A 19595-nucleotide genomic window follows, 5' to 3' on the forward strand; every position below is an offset into this window, starting at 1 on the left:
TCAAGCAAGCAGTCAAGCTCCCACCTGTTGGAAGTGCCCACAGATGCAAGCAAAGCAGGCTAGCAGGGTGATCTCATAGACAGGGCGCCACATGAGAAAGGTCGGGGTTCCGACTCTACCTCTGACACTGCCCTGACCTAAGGCAAGTCACGTTTCTCTCTGTGCCTCAGTTTCTCCCCCCCATCTTGTGTGTCTCTGGTTGATTGAGATTTCAAGTGCTTCTTCAAGGTAAGGGTGATCTTTTGCTATGAATGTGTACAATGAGGCCCCAACCTCAGTTGAAATAGTAGGCAAGAAGCCACCAGATGTTTCTGATGATTACTGCTGGCAAATCTGCTCCCCAGACCATGGTGAAAATGTGCAACCACTGCTGCTATTTTTCTCAAGATAAGAGATCTTGTGGTCTTTTTTTCTCTGATCAACAGCTCCGGATTCCGGAAACTTATACTCACCCATCTGCTTCCTGTACCTAGCTCGGAGGAAGGAGCTGAGAGCAGCAGCAGCAGCACAAAGTGCCCTATATTGCAGACACCCTGCTTCTGCTCACAGCACTATGTCTCCCCTCATCCCAGCAGGGAAACTCAGGCCCCTCAGGGTAGGATCAGCTCTGTCTGAACCATCCCAGCCGAGTCTCAGATCCCTGTAGGAGTCTCAGTCACTCTTCCCTTCTCTTCCCCTCTCCAGCTAACTCCTTAAACATGCAGACATCTATGTTTCCTCTTCAAGTTCTCCAGATATCTAGGAGTCTGTTCTGGGAATGTCCAGAACTGCCTGAATCTGAGTAGCTTAACAGTTACTCAGGCCTATAACCCATCAAAACCACAAACTAGATGTTGTCTTTACCAACTTGCTCAAAGGGCCTGAGCTGGTAGGTGTTTTCATGGTATTGGATCAGGTCCAGCACCAAACACCATCAGAGGAGGAGATGCAGGGTTGCCTCCAGTATCTTTGGTCTTCCTTGTACAATTGACAAACTTATGGAATCCCTTTCATATCCAATAGCCTTTTATGTCCTTTGGCAATCACATCTTTAGTTGTGCCTTGAATGAGAACTAGTGCATGAACCCTGCAGCCCCATGCTCCAGAGTGTAGACAGCTCCCCACTACTACCTGTTAGCAAGCAGGGGCAGAACAGCTCCCTGCTGCTCTAGGACACCAGATGGAGAGGAGCTCCCATTTGGGAGGAAAGATGCAGCAGGAGTGAAAGGGAAGAACTCTCTTGCCCCACCTGGCGGCGTTACAGGGGAAGCAGCTGCGTGAGTCTGGCCTTCTTTGTTTTTTGTTATGTTAGTACAATCACAGCTCGAACAGCTGACACAATTTTGGGAGTGGTTTGACTGAAATCCATATAAGGTTTGGGTGCTGAGGTAATCGATTTTTTTATCATGGTGCAACAAAAGCAAAAGATTTGTTGCAGTCAAAAGCGGGATTCAAGCCTAGTGCAGTTAGGGATTGACACGACACTTTGCTTGATTAATGACAGAAAAGCTTTAATAGCTATACCACAAACAAGCTATGAAAATAAATGCCAGAAAAAGACTCCTTCCCAATATTCAGTAAATGAGCTATCACAAAAGTCCTAGTATATATTAGCTGCAAAAGTGGCTCTAAGTGGCAAGCAGTTTCGTCTTTGCAGCCTTCACTGAGCATGGATCCGTCGGTTGGGAGTGACAAGCTGGGTGTAGAATGATTTCTCCATCTCTTTTGGAGTACGCACCTTGCTGGCAACTGTTTTCTTCTTATACTGTTCAACTGTATAGCTTCAAAGCATTCCTCCTTGATAGTTCATCAATTAAAGTCTGTACAATGCAAGGAGAAAGAGACCATCACATTACAGTTGCTAACTACTCAGATCCTGTTTTTGTACCATTTGGGCATGAAACTTGTTTTTGCAAGTTTTTGATCAGTCCGGAGATTACACTTCAATCAAGTGGGATGGGTCTTGGTTGACTGAATGGAATACCTTGGGGCATTGGTCATAGGACACTGTCTTTGGGTAGCTGTTTTAACAATGGGGCAGAATCCACAATAATGGGACCACCAGTGGGGCACCAGTGATGATCTGTGAATGGGGCATTAGCAAAACTCCAGACAGACACTGAATGCCTGTTCTGAGAAATATGCCTTAATCAAGGGGGAATATGTCAACAAGGATACAGTCACATGCCCCTCCTCCGTGCCTCTGGACAACTGGGCCTGGCACAAGGGCCCCATTCACCCTTGCCCCTGCTCCTACCCCGCTCCCTCCGTCACCTCAGGGGCCTTAATCTCCCCTCCCCCCACCCCTTCCCTCTCCCCCCAGCCCCTTTTCCTCCACTTACCAGCTGGGTGTTGTCTCTGTCAGTGTCTCCATGTGCTTGTGTCTGTCTGTCTGCTCCTTGCTCCCAAGCCACAGCCTACCCAGCCCTGCTGCTGTTTCTCACTCCCGACCCACAGTACCCCACATCCTGCCAGGGTGCGTGGGGACCTGCCTCTCCAGGCTCCAACCCCCTCCTCCACACACACACCCACAGCCCCCAACACCTTCACAAATAACCCCCTCCCCCCTTCCCCCCCACATGCCTCAAAAGTAGCATCTCATGATTTGCATGCCAGTCTTTGGGTTTTTAAGAGTTTGTCTTATGATTTGTGGCATGGTGGGGTTAGCAATACTGAACTTCTCAGTTATTGAGTTGAGGCTAACCAGTCTGTAGTTCTCCAGGTCCTCCTTTTTCCTTTTTTTAGAGGGATACTGTGTTGACCCTTTTCCAGTCCTCTGTTACCTTTTCTATTTCCTATGACTTCATAAATATTATTGCCAAGGGCTCCAAAGTCTCATCTGCCAGTTTCTTCAGTACCTGGGATGAAGTTTAACAGGGCCTGCTGACTTGAATTCATTAAGATCCACCAAAAGCTCTCTGATGGTCTCTTTTGGTATTTCATCTCTCAGTTTGCCCCCTTCCTTATCCAAATAATCTGCATTAGCTGTCTGGTTGCAGCTTAATTTTTTTGTAAAGACTGAGGCAAAGTAGCTGTTGAATAGCTCTGCCTTCTTTGCATCTTCTGTTGAGAGTAACCCCTGGCTGTTTAACAATGAACCTACGTCTTATTTTTCTTTATTTTCTGGTTAACATACTTATAAAACCTCTTCTTCTTGCCTTTAGCTTCTGTTGCCAGGTTCAGTTCATTCTTTATCTTTGCCTCCCTGATTTTGTCCCTGCAGGTTCTTGCTGTTTCCTGGTGTGCTTTCTTGACGACCTGCCCATCTTTCTATTGCTTGTATACTTTTCTTTTGCATCTGAGGTATCCTAGAAGCAGTTTGTGTAGCCACATTGGTCTTTTGTTATTCTTTTTGGTAGTTCTATCGTGTTGTAACAGCTTCTTGTTTGGCTTCTAATATAATGCCCTTTAGAAGCTTCCAACCTTCCTGGGCACCTTTAATCCTTCAGTCACTTCTCCTGTGTCACCATGCCTACTGTCTCCTTGAGTTGGTTGAAATCTGCCTGTTTGATATCCAGTGTCTTAATTTTACTGACCTCATGCTTTCCTTATCTCAGGATCATGAATTCTATTATATTGTGATGACTTCTCCCTAAATTTCCCGTCACCTACATATCTACCACCAGTTCTTCTCTATTGGGCAGGATGAGATCCAAGAAAGATGATCTTGGATTCTGAGTCGTATCCTCAACTTGCTGGAACAAAAACTTGTCCTCCACACAAGCTAGAAACCAACTCAACATGTTATGCTTAGCTATCTTATTTTTCCAGCAGATGTCTGGAAAATTTAAGTGTCCCTTACCTCATCATTCTCCTCTTCTTCCTGACTTGGTGGTCTATAAAAAAATTCCATCATTATATCGGTGCTGGATCTTTCACCTTTTCACTTCACCCAAATACATTTTGATCTCCTACCTTCATTCCCAGGTACTGAACCGGGGAACAAGTATAATTGTTCTGACATATGGGGCAATGCCAACTAGCTTTTCTTCTGTCCCTGCCCTTCTAAAACAAAATATAGACCTTGGTGTTGATGTTCCACTCATAGGCACTGTCTCTGTGATACCAGTCAGTGCATAGTTCTTTTCACAGGGTGTGACTTCCAGTTCACCTGTTTATTTCCCATATTTCTTGCATTTGTCTATTCATTGCACGTATTTTGCAAACTGATGTACTCATTTCCCTTTTGCATCACTTGATGCTGCCCTGTGGTTCTCTGTCCTTACCCCAGAGTTGATAATTACAAAACATTTCATCATTCCTACATTGGGCCCCTACCTTACGCAGGGGGAGGTTGAAATTTGATAGGTGGGGCAGTCTTAGCAGACAAGATCTCATTTCCCCATGGCAGTGGGTTCCAACCCATGGCTTATGAGCTCCAAGTTGTTTGCAAGATCTTCCTACGCTGCTTGTTGCTGTACAAAATAAAAAAGATAAACTTAGGTCACTGCTACCCCAGTCCAGGAGCAAATGGTGATCTTGCTTGTAATCTATGACGGGCTCAGCATTGTTGCCCAGGGGCCATGAAAGTGTGCCCACTGCCTGTGGGGTGGAGGCAGACATAAGACTTTTGCCAACCACAGGCAACATATGGTGCATGGGGTATAGTTAAAGGGAGGCATGCCACTAATTTATGGAGTGGTCATAAATGTGGGGAGAAATTGAATTAGCAGACTTTTGAAAAAGATACCATTGTCAGTGACATAACTAGGGCAGGGTGAACAGGGAAACTGCCCGGGCCGCCAACTTGGGTGTGGGGGAGGTGCAAAAATGTGGCTAATGCTGAAAGCCACACGATTGCGATCATTACTGTGTCAACTGAAAGTGTCTTGACACCCAGCTGCATCCCTGTAGTACTGACTATGAGGTGGGTGTTTTTTAACCTGAGCAAATGTGGTATGGAAATTGAAAGACCAAGAATCTCACAAATGGTAGGATTAGGATCCAGAATAACCTAGGTAGACTGGAGAAATGGGGTGCCTATACACATGCTTGGGGGTGGGGGACATTTTAATTAGAGCGGTTCCCAGAGAACCACTCTAACTAAAACACCACAGCACCATGTGTATTAAACTCCTGCATGTTTAAAAATGGTTGTGGGATGCTTCAACTAAAGGTCATTTGATGAGCTTTAGTTAAAGTGCCCCAGCATCCATTTTTAAAACTGCAGGGGCTTATACACATGATGCTGTGGCAATGCTAGAGCATTCTAATTAGAACATGTTGGAGCATGTTTATAGGCACCCATGGTCCCCAATCATTGAGTGAAAATACAGACTGGGGAATTAGTGGCTAGACTGCAGTACTAAAGAGAAGGACCTGACATTTATGGTAGACTATAAGATGAATATAAGCTGATGGTGTGCCCTTTTGCAAAGTCTGTCTGTCTGTGTGTCTGTCTATCCATAATGTTTTTGGGCAACTGTGCATGCACTGCAGAGCGGGCGCTGAAGAAGCTGGCTGAAGTCATAGGGGAACCCCTGGCAAAGCTCTTCCAGAGAAGTCCCTGAGGGCTGGAAGAGAGCCAATGTTGTGCCCATCTTCAAGAAGGGGAGGAGGAAGGACCTGGGTAAGTATAGGCCAATTAGCCTAACTTCTATCCCAGGGAAAATCCTGGAAAAATTCATCAAGGAATCTATATGCAATAGGCTTGCAGAAAGTAGGATTCTGAACAACAACCAGCATGTCTTCATCTTACCAACCTCATCTCCTTTTATGATCAGGTAACTTGCCACCTGGATAAGGAAGAGGAGGTTGACACTGTATACCTTGTCTTCCAAAAAGCTTTTGACCTGGTATCCCATGATGTTCTCATGAGAAAATTGGAAAATTGTGGGCTTAACTGCTTGATAGTTAGGTGGGTAGGAAGCTGGCTATGGGGTAGGTCCCAGAGAGTTCTACTGAATGTATCTGTGTCGTTTTGGCAAGAAGTGGCCAGTGGTGTCCCACAGGGGTCAGTGCTTGGTCCAGTGCTTTTTAACATATTCATCAAGGATTTGGATGTGGGGGTGAAGAGCTCACTGGCCAAGTTTGCAGGTGACACCCAATTATGGGAAAGCATGATCATACTTGAAGATAGGCTGCAGATACAGGCAGACCTTGACAGGCTGGCAAGTTGGTCAGATTGGAACCAGATGAGGTTTACCATTGAGAAATGTAAAGTGCTCCACCTGGGGATGAACAATCCCCTGAATACTACAGGCTTGGCAACGCCAATATGACCAGCACTACAAATGAAAGAGATCTGGGGGCAATAACTGGCCACAGTATGAATATGAGCTGGCAGTGCGATGCTGTAGCCAGCAGGGCAAATAATACTCTGGCATACATCAATGGATGCATCTCCAGTAAAACCAAGGAGGTGATTCTTTTTCTGCTCTACTCGGCATTGGTGAGACTGTAGATGGAGTACTGCATCCAGTTCTGGGTGCCGCACTTCAACAAGGATGTGGAAGAGCTTGAGAGAGAGTCCAGAGAAGGGCCATCCATATGATCAGAGACTTGCACAGCAAGCCATGTGAGGTAAGGCTGAGAGACCTGGGATACTTCAGCCTGAAAAAAAGAAGGCTGAGAGGGGACTTGGTGGCAGCTTACCACTACATCAGGGGTGTACATCAAGGGCTCGGTGAACAACTGTTCACCAGGGCACCCTTGGGGAAAACTAGGAGCAAAGGTCACAAACTCCTGGAAGACCATTTCAGGCTCAACATTAGAAAAAACTTTATAGTCAGGGTGTCCAGATTGTGGAATAAGCTCTCTCCAGAGGTGGTGCAGTTGTCAACCTTGGAAATCTTCAAGAGGAGACTGGACAGTCCCCTTACTAGGGTCACTTGACCCCAGTTGTCTTTCCTGCTTGGTGCAGGGGGGCTGGACCCAATGAACTTCTGAGATCCCTTCCAGCCTTCATTCTACAAATCTATGGGAGGCCAGGTGCCAATTGGCTGCATGTCCCAGGCTGTGCAGTCCCAAGTTTGAGCCACTGCCGGAGTTATCAACATGTGAGCTGATTATCAACATATGCACTTCAAATGTAAGCCTTCTTACTAGCTTAAATAACTGAACCTGGCCCTAACTGATTAAAACAGAGGGATGAAATGATTGGATATGTTAATGAAAGGTGGGAAGAGGGAACCAATTGGGCAGTGCCCAATTGCAGAGCCCTTGAAATTTCTGGTTTTGATGGACAGACCAAATTAGGAGTCCAGGGCATGCCCCCAAAAAGACCAAATTAAAATGTGTGCAGGTGATGGGTTTGTCAGAATAAAGGAATATGCTGACAGGATAAAAACATGAGTAGTACAATATCCATAGGGAAACCAGTCAACGGTACCCAGAAAAGAAGACTCATCAGAGGAGTCAAGTTAAAGAAAAAAGCATAAAAGTGGGCAACAAGGAAGCTGGATGTGTGTTGTCATTCAACAACATCCAGACTGAAAAACATCCATTACCCACAGACAACCACCCTCTACTTTCACGTACTGATTGGCCACCTTTTATGTGAAGTAGAGTAACATCTGGGATTAGGTGGCACCATTGGAAATAAATACTTTTCTCTCTCTCTGTGTAGAAACTATTAATACATTTAATGTGTTAATAAAGTTAAAATTTAGTTAAGTTGAATAGTGTGAGACATATTCTGTGTTAAACTCCAGGTTGATTATGCTTTAGTGATCCTTTATCACGATGGGTGCATAACAACTCTCCATGCCAAATTTGGCAGCCAGCCTGCAGGAGCTGCTCATCCAGGTCCTGGATTAGGACTCACACTTGTCTTTGACCTTGGCTTCCACTCTGGTAAAACCGTGATCTAGCATGACACGCTTGGACTGACCACCTAGGTCCTGGTTAATTGTTACAGGCCAATGTCCTGGGGGTGGCTTCTATTGTTTCACTTTTTATTGTGCAAAAGTTTCAATCACCAGTTGAGATGGTAGTCTTTTTACTGATAAATGCTTTCATGCCCTGCTTCTTGGGCACACAACACTTTTGTACTTTCACCCTTTGTTTTTAAAAATTTTATAATAAAAATTTAAAAGTATAAGAAAAACAGTCAGTCTGTATCTCTGTGTGTTGAACTATCCATCCAGCTACCTAGCTATTCATTCATCCAAGATGATACCAGACTGGTCCCCTGTCCCAACTTTGCCAAGGTAACTCTCTTAATTCCCTTTTCTCCTGTAGGCCTTTTTACTTTCTGGCTATCTGAACTCCTTCTAAGTTGCATTCTGGATTCTTTATCCTTTTTCCTCTTTTTCTTCCCCTTCTTGTAGGGGTTTTTTGTTTTTGTTTTTATGTTTTGGTGTTTCCTTCCCACATCCTCTGCCCTGCTGAGCCTGACTTAGCTTTGGCAGCCTTTTTCCTGGCCCAGTTGCTCCTTTTATTTTAAGTTAGACTTTTTGGTGGGTCTCACATTTTATTTTCAAACTTTCATTTTCATCCCCACCTTCTCCCTTTAGCTGACCCAGAACATTCTTCATGGCCTTCTTTCATGACAGCAGCTGGCCGGGGTGGATCCTGAGCAGGTGTGGTGGTATGGTTGCACCCCTGTTTTTGGACCACACAGCAGGAACAGTGGTAAAGTCCCTGGACCAGGTAAGAATTTCCCCTGCCCTTTTTGTCCATACTCAGCAGCACATTCATAGATTCATAGATTCATAGATGTAGGGTTGTAAGGGACCTTGCAGATCTTCTAGTCCAGCCCCCTGACCTGGGCAGAAGAGAAGACTGGGCTCAAATGACCCCAGCCTCCTCCTAAAGACCCACAAGGTAGGAGCCAGCACCACTTCCCTTGGAAGTTGGTTCCAGATCCTGGCTGCCCTGACTGTGAAGTAGTGCCTTCTAATGTCTAGTCTGAACCTACTCTCTAACAACTTATGGTCGTTATTCCTTGCTACTCTGGGAGGTGCTCAGGGGAACAAGGTCTCTCCCATTCCCTGCTAGTCCCCCCTAGTAAGTTTATAGATGGCCACCAGGTCTGGAGGATACTTGGCAGGGGGAGCACCACCTGTGGTGGCAGTGACAGCAGTGGTCAGCCCCTGCTGAGACCCCAGGAGAGCCGCAGACCTACCAGTGCGGGCCAGGGTGTCGAGTGCGGGAAGCACTGGCAGACCACCTCCTCCAGCACTCCCAGCTCTAGCCTGCCTACACCACTGCCCTTGTTCCCCTGCTCCGCCCACCCCCAGCATCACAATCACTGCAGACACCTCTCACAAGTTTTTATTCCCCTCACATCAAACAGGGTCCCCCTACCCCATTCCTTCCCAATAAACAAAGCCTCTTCACCAGCCACTGCACCCACCAACAATAAAACACCTTCTTCCCCATGAAAATTATGTGCAATGTCCTTTGTGTATGTGCTGTCCCATGGTGGGGACATATAGGGTGGAGACACCTAGGGGACAGAGCCCTGGGACAGGTGGCCAGCATACCAGCCTCTGGCCATTTTCCCACTGGTGTGCATGCTGCAATGCATGCAGTGGGTCGAGAGCTCGCCCAGGGGTGATGACAGCTAGGCCTCCCCTGGTGTGGCCAGTTCCTGCTCTAGCAGGCGCTGTCTATGGCCAACAGGGCTGGTGTGCATACTTGGCCCCACTGCAGGCAGCTCTGGTTCCATACTTGAGTGGAGCTGGGGCAAGTGGTGGGGCTGGGCCCAGGTGGGGGTCCTAGGTGATGCCAGACCTGGGGTGGGAGCCCCAGCGGCTCCTGGCTGCAGGAGGCAGTGCAGGACCTTCTCCCAGACCCAGGTGGAGGCCTGCTGCTGGGTGGCAAGCGGCTGCCAGGGGCAGGCAGGACTAGGGTCGGGGTCTGGGCAGTAGGCGGCATAAAGGCAACTGCCAGGGCCATGACAGTGTCCAGCACCCAGTGGCTGTTGTCCATGGTCTGCCTTGCCCTGCCCTTCCCAGGTCCACACTCTGCTCCCACAGGGCCTTTACCCACTCACTCTCTAGGGCCAGCAGCTGCACCCAGAATGACATCATTGGAATAACTGAGACTTGGTGAGATAGCTCACATGACTGGAGCATTGTCATGGATGGGTACAAACTATTTAGGAAGGACAGGCAGGGGAGGAGAGGAAGAGGACTTGCACTTTATGTAAAAATGTCATATAGTTGTACAGAGCTCCGGTATGAAACTGAAGATAGGCCTGTTGAGAATCTCTGGGTTAGGGTTAGAGGGGAAAGTAACAAGGGTGATGTCATGGTGAGGGTCTGCTATAGACCACCAGATCAGGAAGAAGTGGTGGATGAGGCTTTCTTCAAACACCTAAAGGAAGTTTCCCAATCACAGGCCCTGGTTCTCACGGGGGACTTCAATCACCCTGACATCTTTTGGCAGGGTCATACAGCAGTGCGCAGGCACTCCAGACAGTTTTTGGAGAGTGTTGGGGAGAACTTCCTGGTACAAGTGCTGGAATTGCCAACTAGGGGCTGTGCTCTTTTTTACCTGCTCCTCACAAACAGGGAAGAATTGGTGGGGAATGTAACAGTGGGTGGCAACTTGGGCAACAGCAACCATGAGATGATTGAGTTCAGGATTCTGAGGAAAGGAAGGATGGAGAGCAACAAAGTAAGGACACTGGCCTTCAGAAAAGCAGGCTTCAACTCACTCAGGGAACTCATGGGCAGGATTCCCTGGGAAGCCAGACTGAAGGGGAGAGGAATACAGGAGAGTTGGCTGTACTTTAAGGAATCCTTACTGAAAGTGCAGGAACAAACCATCTCAATGCTCAAGAAAACTAGCAAGTATGGCAGAAAACCAGTTTGGCTTGGCAGGGAACTCTTCAGTAAACTAAATCACAAAAAGGCAGCTTGTAAGAAGCTCTCAGACTACTGCACTGGGCAGCATAATTGGGAGATGAGGTGAGCAGCCCCATTGGTTAAAGAACAGGCTAGGGACTACTTAGAAAAGCTGGATGTGTACAAGTCCATGGGATGCACCCAAGAGTGCTGAGAGAGTTGGCTGATGTGATTGTACAGCCATTGACCATCATCTTTGAAAACTCATGGCGATCAGGAGAGGTCCTGAATGATTGGAAAAGGGCAAACGTAGTGCCCATATTTAAGAAGGGAACTAAAGGCCAGTCAGCCTCACCTCAGTCCCCAGAAAAATCATGGAGCAGATCCCCAAGGAATCCATCTCTAAGTACCTGAAGGAGAAAAGGGTGATTAGGAACAGTCAGCATGGATTCAGCAACGGCAAGTTATGTCTGACCAACCTGATTGCCTTTTAAGATGGGGTGACTGGCTCTGTAGAGGTGGGGAGACCAGTGGATGTGATATACCTTGCTTTAGCAAGGAGTTTGATATGATGTCTCACAACATTCTTGCAGGCAAGCTAAGGAAGTACGGGCTGGATGAATGGACTGTAAGGTAGATTGAAAAGTGGCTGGAGAATTGGGATCAGAGAGTAGTAGTCAATGGCTCGATGTCTAGTTGGCAGCCAGTATCAAGTGGAGTCCCCCAGGGGTTAGTCCTAGGGCTAGTTTTGTTCAATGTCTTCATCAGTGACCTGGAAGATGGCATAGGGTGCACCTTCAGCAGGTTTGCAGATGACACTAAGCTGGGGAAGTAGTAGATATACTGGAGGGTAGGGCTAGGATTCAGAGTGACCTAAACAAATTGGAGGATTGGGCCAAAAGGAATCTCATGAGGTTCGACAAGGACAAGTGCAAAGTCTTGCACTTTGGATGGAACAATCCCATGTACCAGTACAGGCTGGGGGCTGACTGGCTGGGCAGCATCTCTGCCAAAAAGGACCTGGGGGTTACAGTGGACAATAAGCTGAATATGAGTGAGCAGTGTGCCCTAGTTGCCAAGAAGGCTAACAGCATACTGGGCTGCATTGGTAGAAGTGTTGCCAGTATGTCAAGGAAAGTGATTATTTCTCTCTATTCAGCACTAGTGAGGCCACATCTGGAGTGCTGTGTTCAATTTTGGGGCTCTCCGCTGCCCCCTAACTCAGGGGCTGGGCCAACGTGCCTCCCAAACAAAGCTGTGCCCTCTTTGGCACCAGGAACCCTCCGCCCCTTCCTGGCTCCAGGCTTCCCCGGTTGCCCTAGCAACCCGCACTAGCACAGTCTTAGAGACTGGCTGTTGTGCTTCCCCTTTTCCGCCGCTAGGGGCCTCTCCTGAGCCTTTTCTCCTCTCAGTCGCAGGACACCTAAGAGCCCTGCGACACACCTCCCTCCTTTTTCGTCCCGACTCACCGAGTCGATCTTCATTCACTGCGAGTGTTGTCGTTGTCTGGGATCGTCTCAGGGCCTGTCCTCTGGCACTCAACCTGGGCACCGGAGGCGGAGGTTTTCAGGCACCTCCTACCCGCCTTTTCCCCAAGGGCGCACCATGTGGGATTTCTAGGGGAGCTACCCACCACAGGTACTCCCCCCCACACTAGCCAGCCTTGGTAGGGTGCCTCTCAGGTCTAGATGGCCCTGGATTTTGTATAGCTGGTACTGTCACCGTTGTGGGGGTGGCAGTTTGTCTCTCGGCATCCCCCTTTTTCCTTTCCTAGCCCAGGGTTCTCCGGATTCCCCGGGCTTCTCCTCTTCTTCGTATTGCCTCGAGAAGAAGTCAGCATTTACATTCAGGACCCTTGCCCAGTGCTTTCTCTCAAAACAGTACTGTTGCAGACTCAGGGCCCACCTCATCAGCCTGGCATTGTCTGCCTTCATATTTTGTAACCATCGTAAGGGTGCATGATCCGTAAACAATGTGAACCGACATCCTAGTAGATAATATTGGAATGTTTCAATAGCCCACTTAATTGCCAGACATTCCTTTTCTATGGTGGCGTAATTCCTCTCGGGTGGGTGTAACTTCCTACTTATGTAAGCTATGGGCCGTTCTTCCTCATCCACTTTCTGCAACAAAACCGCTCCGATAGCCCCTTTGGAGGCATCGGTCTGTATGTGGAAGGGCTTGTCAAAATCTGGCGTATACAGCAGGGGTTGCAAACACAATGCATCCTTCACTGCTCGGAAGGCAGCTTCCGCCGCGGGTGTCCATTTCACCTTAGTTGGAGCCCCTGCCTTCATCATGTTGGTCAGAGGCTCTGTTATCTCTGCAAAATGGGGTACGAACCTCCTATAATAATTGGCCAACCCTAAAAAAGCCCTTACTTGCCTTTTAGTATGAGGGGCCTGATACTCCCGTAAGGCTGCCACCTTACTTAACAGTGGCTTCACCCATCCACTGCCTACCAGGAATCCCAGGTATTGGATTTCTTCCTTTCCTATCTTGCATTTCTTCGGATTGGCTGTCAACCCGGCCTTCCTCAGGTCCTGCACCACCGCCCTCAATGCCGTAAGATGTTCTGGCCAACTTGAGGTGTAGATCACAATATCATCGATGTAGGCTGCCGCGTAGTTCCCGTGGGGTGCCAAAACCCTATCCATCAGGCGTTGAAATATCGCCGCCGCTCCATGTAATCTGAACGGCATGCGGCGGAATTGGAAAAGGCCCCAGGGAATGGCAAATGCAGTCTTCTCTTGGTCCTCAGGGGCCACCGGGATCTGCCAATACCCTTTCGTCAGGCCCAGGGTAGAAATGTAATGAGCCTGCCCGATGTTTTCTATCAGCTCATCTATCCTTGGCATAGGATAGGCGTCAAACTTGGCCACCGCGTTCACTTTCTGAAAATCAATACAGAGGCGAATCTTCCCATCGGGCTTGTGTACCATCACGAGAGGACTCCGCCAGTCACTATGGGAGGTGCATATGATGCCCTTCTCCAGCATCATTGCAAGCTCTGCCTTTATTTCACTCTGTAGATGGTGGGGAATCCGTCGCCAGTGCTCCCGGATTACCTGGCCCGGAGGAGTTTGGATTCGGTGTACCACACCCCGTGCTTCTCCAGGTATCCCCTGAAATACATCCTTGTACTCTGTGATTAGCGTGGCCGCTTGCCTTCTCTGTTCTACAGACAGCCGCTGGGCCAGTTCTACCTCCCCTGGTCTGCCATCCACCGTCAAGGAGGACCCTAATTCTGCCTCCTCGGGGGCAACTGCCAGGTACATGCCTTCTCGGGCCTCCCACTTCTTTAGCATGTTAACATGGTACACTTGCCTCTTCTTCTGTTTATCCAGCTGGTAGACCTCGTAGTCCACGGGCCCTACTTGATGGGTTACCTCATAGGGTCCTTGCTACTTCGCATATAACTTGCTTTCGTGGTCAGGCAACAGTACCAACACGCGGTCCCCTACCTCAAATTTCCTAGTCTGACCGCCCTGGTTATAACATCTCGCTTGGCGTTGCTGCGCCTCCTTAAGGTTTTCTAAAACTATGCTCTGGGCTGTTTCCAGACGTTCCCGCAGCTGCATTATGTATTGTAGTAGGTTTTGGTCCTTACTCTGCTGACCCTCCCAACTCTCCTTAATCAAATCCAGGACCCCCCTGGGCTGGCGGCCGTATAATAACTCGAAAGGCGAAAATCCTGTCGAGGCCTGTGGAGCCTCCCTGGCTGCAAACAGCACTGGCGGTATCATTTTATCCCAGTCCTGGGGTCTCTCGCCTACACACTTTTTCACCATCTGCTTCAGCGTCTGGTTGAAATGTTCTACGAGCCCATCGGTCTGAGGGTGATACACTGCCATCTTTAAGTGTTTAATCCCCAAGGTTCTGCTCACCCCCTCAAACACCCGCGACGTGAAATTCGATCCCAGATCCGTTAGCAGCTCTTTAGGGAGCCTGACCCGGGAAAATATTTTCACGAGCTCGCTTGCCACCTTTGGGGCCGACACAGTTCGCATCGCCACCGCTTCGGGGTACCATGTGGCGTAATCCAACAAAACTAATAGATACTGGTTCCCTGCACTACTCTGGGGAAGTGGCCCCACAATATCGAGGCCCACCCTTTCAAAGGGGACCTCCACCAATGGAATTGGGACCAAAGGGGCCTTTGGGGGGAGCCTGGGATTCATTTTTTGACACGCTGGACACGAGGCACAATAGTTCGCCACTTCTTTCAAGAGTCCTGAGTTTCTGATCTCAAATCTTGGTGTTGTGTTCGCCTTGTCTGGCCGTATTTTCTCCCCGTTCCGTCAGGCCAGATGCTCTCGTAATGCCGGCTGGAAATCTGGTTCCCAACTTTGTTCCAATAGGAAGTGCTCATTTTTCCATAAGGGTGTAAGGTCTATCTCTGACTCATCTCCTTCCTCGTAGGTGTCTCGCTCGGCCCCGCCCGTAAGCACTCCCACGTTCTCCTTCGGCTTCACCTTGCTTATCTCTTTCAGCAATTCGGGCCAGTCACAGCCCAGTACCACTGGATATGGCAACTGCCCGGCGAGTCCGACCAACTTCTGACGGGTCTTCTTACCCACTTGTAGGGTGACTCTTATCCTGTCAACTTCAGCGTGATCTCCACACCAACACTGCACCTTCACTCGGTCAATTACACCCCTCCCTTTTGCTAGTGCCAGATTCCCCCGCAGCATGGTCTGTGACGAACATGAATCCAACATAGCCTGTACCGTTTTCCCGTTGACTGTCACATCCATCGTTGGTGCGGGGAGCATGTTCCCTGCGGCATCCCTGACGATGGTCCCGCAGCCACACATCTCCAGGTAGTTTGGGTCTGGCGCTGATCTCTGCTCGCGTCGCGCTGTCTGAATAAGCCCAAGGGTTTGGTCCTTTATACGAACCAACCAGTTTCTTAATGTGCCAATGGCCATATGTAAAGTTCCCGGCCAATGCACCAATGTGACAGGAGTCCCGTTTTTGGAGTCTCTCCGTGCGTGCAACTCCGGACTCCTGCAATGGGCCCACCGCACGCCTATTCTCGCCTGCCACGTCTTGTTTTTGTTTATAAGTGAAGAATGATGAAACTTAGAGGGAAGCTGCCCATTTGTACGCGCCCCAATGGCAGGGGGCGCTGTCTGCGGCTCCTTTTCCTCCCCTGCACCACAGCCCAAGCCTTGCAGATGGTACTGGAATGCTCTCACTAGGGCCATGGTACTAGGTCCCGGCCCTTTGCTTGCCCTCAGGGCTCTTCGACGCCCCTTCTCACTCCCAGGGTCTCTCACTGTCCCCTCACTCTGCTCCTCACTGCCCTCAGTGCCGGGGCTCTTCACTGCCTCTTAATTCAGGGGCTCCTCGCACCCCCTCTTCAGGGCTCTTCGCGGCCCCCTAACTCTGGGTTTCCTCGCGCCCCCTAGTCAGGGCTCTCCACTGCCCCCTAACTCAGGGGCTGGGCCAACGTGCCCCCCAAACAAAGCTGTGCCCTCTTTGGCACCATTGGCTGTGCCCTCTGGGCACCAGGAACCCTCCAGATTACTGGGGAGCTCCCGTGAGGCCTCCTCACACCCCTACAGCCTCACCCAGTCCTCCGGTATAACCATAAGCAAACAAAGGAATCAGCCCGCAGGCTACAACATAACCCAAAAGCCTACCAGCTTATAACCCAAGCTCATAAACCCTGCTCTGCTCCACGTGAGCTCTAGCTTACCTCCGCCAGAGTTCCCTTGCCCCTGCATCATTGCAGCCCGTCCGGGTAGTCAGGCTCCGGCCATTGCCGCAGGCTGCTCAGCTCGCCCACAGAGCTCCTGCTCCTGTGGCTGCCGGAGGGGAACTGAACTCCTGGCCTAAGCTCCGCCCCTTCCTGGCTCCAGGCTTCCCCGGTTGCCCTAGCAACCCGCACTGGCACAGTCTTAGAGACTGGCTGTTGTGCTTCCCCTTTTCCGCCGCTAGGGGCCTCTCCTGAGCCTTTTCTCCTCTCAGTTGCAGGACACCTAAGAGCCCTGTGACAGGTCCCCACTACAAAAAGGATGTGGACAAATTGGAGAGAGTCCAGTGGAGGGTGACAAAAATAGTTAGGGGGCAGGGGGACATGACTTATGTGGAAAGACTGGGGTAAATGGGTTTATTTAGTCTACAGAAGAGACTAAGAGGAGACTTAATAGCAGTCTTCAACTACCTGAAGGAGGGCTCAAAAGAAGATGGAGCTAGACTGTTCTCAGTGGTGGCAGATGACAGAACAAGGAGCAAGTCTCAAGTTGCAGCAAGGGAAGTTGAGGTTAGATATTAGGAAGAATTTTCTCACTAGGAGAGTAGTAAAACACTGGAATAGGTTACCCAGAGAAGCCGTCGCTTGTGGCCAGAACCAAGTCCAACAAGGCATTTCCCCTGGTGGGACTGTGCACCTCCTGGGTTAGACAGAGGTCCTGTAACACAGCTAGGAACCTATGTGAGTGGTCAGACCTGGCTGACTGCTTTTCCCAGCAGATGTCTGGAAAGTTTAGGTCACCCATGATGACCACGTCCTTTGACCTAACTGCCTCTGTGAGCTGACTTAAGAATTCCCAGTCTAGCTCTTCCCCTTGGTTAGGTGGTCTGTAGTCCCCACTGTTAAGTCCCTTTCCCCTTTACTTCCTTGTATTCTAACTCAGAGCACTTCAGTGTGCCCCTCCTCTGACCCAATGCTACTCGTTGAGGATGTGTATTTCTTCTTGACGTAGAGTGCCACACCCCCACATTTCCTCTCTGTCCTATCCCTCCTGTACAGCTGATAGCCCTTGATATTCACCACCCAGTTGTGTTGGGTCCCACCACATTTCGGTGAGCCCCACTATGTCTGGGTTGGTGTTAGCTAGTAGAAGGGTAAGTTTCTCCTGCTTGTTCCCCATACTACTAGCATTAGTGTAGAGGCATTTGAGGCCTCCTGAAGATTTATGCATTGTCCCCCTAATCTTAGTACTACCTGCACCCCTGTTGCTTACCTGGGTATTTGTTCTCTTGACCTGGAGCCACTTATCCTTTTTTCCCTTGTTTGCCAGTCATCAGAAGCTGCCAGTCTGGTCATTGGTTTTTCCATGGTGTCTTCCGGGTAAGTTCACTGATATATTGACAATTTTTCATGGTTCTTTCCTTCACTCCCACTTGGTAACAACATAAGTGTGAGAGAAGAGCACATACATTTAATTAAAATGACACAGAAATCAAGTTTTTGCTTTCCTCTTATTGGTAAGCTGGCTATGATTGCTTGGAAGTACCCTTTCTGGCCATATCAGATTAACTACAAATATTCCTTCATTCTAGAGTACTTAGTATTTGGCCTTTGGTACTGTAGTAACAAAAGGTTACATCCTATTCCTTTTTACCTGTCAAAATGGCACATATACAGCTGCGTAACTGCCGCTTTTGGCACTTACACACAGGTTGGGATTTAGCTCTGAATACACAAGCACATGTGCGTACTCCAAGTATCTGAGTAGAGTTGTATTCTGGCCAGGCAGCTGCTCAGCAAAAAACAGGGTCACCCAGGTACATGCACCAGGCCAGGGAAATCCTGAAATTTTAGTCAGGGAAATGTTAGAGGAGTGGGCCCCTGCCCCTATTTTAGCCAAATTGTAGCCCAAAACATTGTCCCTGGCAATCATGGGACTTTCTCTGTACTGCCAAACTGCTCTGTTGAAGCTGCTTGTCAGCCTTGGCTTTCTGGTTAGGGAGTTTTGCAGTTTTCTTTGTTAGTTTATCTACCCTTCATGTGTAAGTGTGTTGCCTCCTTGGTATGCAGCCTTTTTGCTAGATTCTCTCCAATATGTCCACATCCTTTCTGCAATGCGGGGGCACAAAACTAGACACAGTACTCTAGATGTGGCGTCACCACTGTCAAATAGAAGGGAATAATCACTTCCCCCAGTCTTCTGGTAACACTCCTACTAATGCAGCCCAGTATGCTGTTAGCATTCTTCAAAAGGGCCTCTTGTGGACTAAAATTAAGTGGGGGCATCCAAATCCCAAGACCTCTGGGCTCAGGGCTGCACAAAATATGTTTGCCAATGGATTTGGGAGTATCTGAAGTCCCAGGGTAAGAGCCTGGGATGGAGGATGCTCACTAGTTGTAGTACGATTGAGTACTGCCTGCTCAATCGATTTGTTTTTTTGAACGATTGCGTTTTGCTCAAACTATATGATTTGGAACTGATTTGACTGATTTGACCTGGAACACGAAATATATTAAAAACAAACAAAAAAACCCACTGTTGGCTCATATTCAGCTTATTCACTGTAACCCCCGGGTCCTTTTCTGCAGAGCTGCTGCTTAGCCAGTCAGTCACCAGCCTGCACTGGTGCATTGGATTGTTCCATCCTAAGTGCAGGACTTTGCATGTGTCCTTATTGAACCTCATGAGATTTCTTTTGGCCCAAACCTTCAATTTGTCGAGGTCTCTCTGAATCCTAGCCCTACCCTCTAGCATATCTACTACTCCTCCCAGTTGGGTTTCATCTGAAAACTTGCTGAGGGTGCACTCCATCTCATCTTCCATGTTGTCAGTGAAGATATTGATACTGTAGGCAGAACCAGAGCCTTCCCCACAATACCACCTTATTTATAGGCTCTGGGTTGGTCCTGTAGGGTCAGTGCTCATGTCCCATTCCCTCTCAAGTCTCTTTTATATGGTTAAAAGATGAAGTTAGTTGAAATTTTTCAGCCCTAACCTTTTTTTTTGGTGAAAAATTCAGATCTGATAAAGCTGAATTATTTTGACAACTTTGGTTTGGCTAAACTCCCTGTTTTTAGGGAGCAATATTGGGGAAGGAAAAACGTTCTGAAAAAGTTGTAACTTTTATTTTTTATTCAAAATGCCTTTTCACTCATATTTCTGTCTATTGTATTATTAT

General features: G+C 48.6%; 1 long non-coding RNA gene across 2 annotated transcripts; it reads right to left on the reverse strand.

Moving 5' to 3' along the window:
- Window positions 1-1480: 1480 nt before the first annotated feature.
- Window positions 1481-16523, reverse strand: LOC149871075 (uncharacterized). Of its 2 annotated transcripts, none has more exons than XR_016440515.1 (3): window positions 16420-16523; window positions 4258-4394; window positions 1481-1799 (listed from the first exon to the last, which is right to left on the reverse strand). It is a non-coding gene; the product is annotated as an uncharacterized LOC149871075 (long non-coding RNA). The 2 variants fall into 2 exon arrangements; XR_016440516.1 differs by lacking the exon at window positions 16420-16523 and adding an exon at window positions 12185-12282.
- Window positions 16524-19595: the final 3072 nt, after the last annotated feature.

The sequence above is a fragment of the Crocodylus siamensis genome, chromosome 2 (genome assembly GCF_052110815.1).
Source record: "Crocodylus siamensis isolate JL-2025a chromosome 2, ASM5211081v1, whole genome shotgun sequence".
Classification (NCBI taxonomy): Eukaryota; Metazoa; Chordata; order Crocodylia; family Crocodylidae; genus Crocodylus; species Crocodylus siamensis.